We start from the raw sequence: 3,853 nt of genomic DNA, 5'->3' as shown, positions 1-3,853 counted from the left end.
TGCGGGGCTCAGAATTGGGGAGTTTTCTCTGGTCCTTGATGAGGATGAGGCCATGGTACCTTCCCCCCAAACGCAACAGGGAAAGGAGAAAGGAACCCATTTCACTGAAATGTCCCAAATAGGTAGGTCAGGCTAAAGCCAAGGAATAGTGTAGTGATCAGAAAAGACCCACAGCACATGTTGACAGCACCTCCACACTGAATAGTTCACAGGGGAGAGGGGAAAGGAAAAGTTACTGTGTTCCAGGCAGTAAAAGCACAACCTTGCAGTCCATCCCTCACTGATTCCCTGGTTCTCTCCTGTCTGGTGACATCCATGTCCTCCCCAAGGTGAAGAAACCCCATACAAAGCTAAATGCATCCATCACCTGCCCAGGGGTCAGGTCTCACCTGTGTGTGTAGGTGTCAGTAGCTCTGTGGCACTGGAAGGATGAACACACCTCCCTGTTCCCTAGCCCTTCCTCTCTTCGATGGCTCCACATGCTTTAGCTCTGCAGTTCAGGATCTTAGGGACCCCATTTTGGTGTAGCCCATGATGTACTGAATAAAGGAAAGGGGCTGGTAGGAAGGATGCCCTTCCTCTGACACACAGTCCCCATGGGAGGTTTCCCAGTGCCACCATCAGCCCTACCAACACAGCTGGGTTGTCACCTCCTGAATAGTGCTATTGTTCCTGCCTCCAAAATAAAAGAGACACAGGAGGCGTTTCCACCCAAAGAAAACCAGTTTCCACTGGTGACTTCTCCCCCCTTACTCGAGAATCCTCCCTCCCTCCCTTTCGGGGCCCCTGTAGTTTTCCTTTGTGCCTCTTCCAGGATGAAAAGAGGTAGTCATTGATCGTATTAATAATTCAGAGCCTAATCTCACAGACGGGTGTTCACGGCCCGTGAGGTGGCAATCTTTCATCTAGAGATCAGGATCAGCCAAATCTTTTAGAGGTCAAGGAAGATAGCTGCAGCATGGAAATTGCCTTCAAAATAATAGGTTTAGGCAACCCTTATGCATGGATGAACATGGCAGATGAAAAGTTTGTGTGTCTCACACTCTCCATTGCCCTGGCATCCTGTGTTGGTGATGCCCACAAACACTTGAAGATGATTTCCATCAGCATCAGTGAGCTGTGGAGGGATCTCTGCTACATAACCCATTGAAGGAGGGCTGGAACTAGATCATCTTTAAGGTCCCTTCCAACCCAAACCATTCCATGATTCTATGACATGTCCCAACTCATCAACGTTCCCCAAGTCACCTGAGCCCTCCTGCTCCTCAGGACAGCCACCTGCCTCCTGATAATGGATCTTCCACTACTGTTCTTCTTCTCCCATGACCAAACTCCTCCTTTAACTGCCTTACTTGTCTTGTCTTCATCATTTCTAGAAGGACAAACTCTATTGACACTATTTGCTATGCTTGTTTTGTGGCCAAGCAGGTCCCTGTTCAGGCAGAGGGGCAAATTCACTTCCAGTACAAGTAGGCGAAACTGGTCACAGGCACTAAATTGGCACAGACAAGCTAAAGAAAAGGGAAATCTGAATATTCTGGATTTAATTTTCACCTGGCTGTGCTTTACACACCGGGACCAAATGTATGTCAGTACTCTTGGAGCCCATCTGAAAGGACAACAGTCCATCCTCCATTGAGTCCTTCTCTTCTCCCACGATCCGCAGTTATCTGCACTAATGCCCTGCTGGCTGGGTGTTGCTCTCACCCCAGGGGCAAAGCTCACACGGAAGGGTACCCAAGAAGGGCTGCCGTTACACCCACACCTCGGCTCTGCACCTCGCCAGGTGTTTATGGAGGAAATGGGAAGGTCAAAGACATGCACCTTGCACGTGGAACTGGAGGTGCCAACTCCTGTGGTGATGCCAAAGATTAACGGCGCGCTGATAAGAGCTGGGGGAAGTGGCCAGCGGAGACTTCTGAGAGTTCCCACGGACGCAGCTGTGCTTTGCTGGAGCCTCCCTGCTCCAGGGCTCCTGGTTCCCAACAGGAACAGGCTCAGCACCAGTTTGCTGCCGCCGAGATGCTCTGCCGCTGTTACCAAGGCACCTCAGCTCCCCGTGCATTTGCATTCTTCTGCTTTGTGCTTTGTCTTCTTAGGGAAGCACTTCCACAGCACAACCAAAGCTGCTGTGGTTGCGGTGGCAATGCCTCCCCTGAAACGGCGGGGGCACAGTCCCCAAGTGCTGGGATTAGTAACGCTCCAGTGTGCAGTGTTTTACAGCCTGGGACTCGCGCCCGACCCACTGTGCACACCTGCAGGAAGGCCTGGGCTTGCCATCACTTCTCCCCCACTCCTCTTTGTCTGCTGCATTCACTTGGGCTCCTCCGAACAAGCAGTTTACCTTCTCCCAGGCAGGGTTTGTGCCTGGTTTCCTGTCTGTGCAGCATCCCAAACCTGACAGAAGCAGCTCTGTCTCTGCTATAGTGTCCAGACACCACAGTATCCAGAACTGTGGACTGATTTGCAAATAATTATTACGGAAGGAAGCCGTTCCTTCTATAGCTGATAACTTATCTGGTATACATCAGCCTTTCCCCAGTCTTCTCTCTGTTCTTGCTTTAGCCACTCATCCCCAAACACATTGTTCCTTTGTCATGACTATACACCCGTTGTGTACACATTTAAGAAAAAGCCCTTTTTGGTGGCAGGGTTTCTGTAGCAGGACCATTTATATTTGTTGTGGTTAAATCACATCCATTTTCTAATTTGTACCTAACACACACTCAAATCTCTCCTTAAGCCTGAGCTGTACAGGCACATTTTGTCTTTGCTGCTGACTTAATCAAGCAGCAGCGAGCTGCTGTGTGCTCTCTGCAATCTCTGTCTCTTGCACTGGGAAAAAAAAAAAGGAAGGGGGAGAAAGAAACACTTTGCAAAGGGCTGCTATTATCCATGCACTACAGCAACAGCATATTTAGTGCTTGTGGCTCTGGGGCTGCAGTAATTAATTGTGTGTCTGACACTTTGGCTGGCACAGGCTTGCACCCAGAGCTTTCCCATCACAGCAAGCACCCCGGTACCCATTCATGCCAAAATCAGTCCCCCCAGGCCCCTCTGGAAGACGGGCACTCACCCCAGGCATGGTGGGGAGGTTGCGGGGGGAGCTGTCCAACTCTAGGCAATGCTGGGAGCTGGGGCAGCTGGGGTGGGGGGCTACACCAAGGGGCTGATAGGGAAGCCTGGAATCTCCATCCCTTCCCCACCTCATGAACACAGCTCTGCTCGGGGTCCTCCTCCCACCCCCAATCCCAATCTTGGACACAATCCTGTAAAGTCCTCATAAAGATGCTCTCTGCTCCTATACAAGCCCCACTGGCTAGAGAGAGGGTGTCTCCCCAAATCCCCCTTTCCGTTCATTCCCGTGGCAGGTGGAGCATCCCCACCCCTCCGGGAGGAGATGAACGCTGCAAGCCCTCCTCCATCTCCCCCAGCCCTGGCTGCCTGCACAAGGAGAGGAGGTTCTGGGGGTCGGACGGGGGGGTGTTGAAGCGGGGACCCTCCGCCCGCCCTCCCCGTGGCCGGGGCTGCGCCTGCCCTCCCTCCGCTGCTTCTTGCGAGCGACGCTGCTCAGCGTGTGCTGAGGGAAGGAGGGAGGAGGGAGAAAGGAAGGAGGGAGGAGGGAGGGGACCTCCCTATCTGGCTCTATCTTCTCCGCTGCCTCTCACATGCTCCGGGAGGGCGATGCGGCTCCCCGCGTCCCGCTGAGCGAGGCCGCCTGCACCCCGCCGGGGCTGCCCGCAGGGCGGGGGGCTGCCCGCGCCCCCCTCGGCCTCCACACCCCCGCCACCCCCGCTCCGACCCTCAGGGGCTTTTATTATTTTATTTCGTTTGGGTTTTACTTTATTTAGTT

This window comes from Pseudopipra pipra, chromosome 12 (assembly GCF_036250125.1).
Source record: "Pseudopipra pipra isolate bDixPip1 chromosome 12, bDixPip1.hap1, whole genome shotgun sequence".
Taxonomy (NCBI): Eukaryota; Metazoa; Chordata; class Aves; order Passeriformes; family Pipridae; genus Pseudopipra; species Pseudopipra pipra.
The sequence above is the reverse complement of the archived record's forward strand: the minus strand, read 5'-3'. Positions refer to the sequence as shown.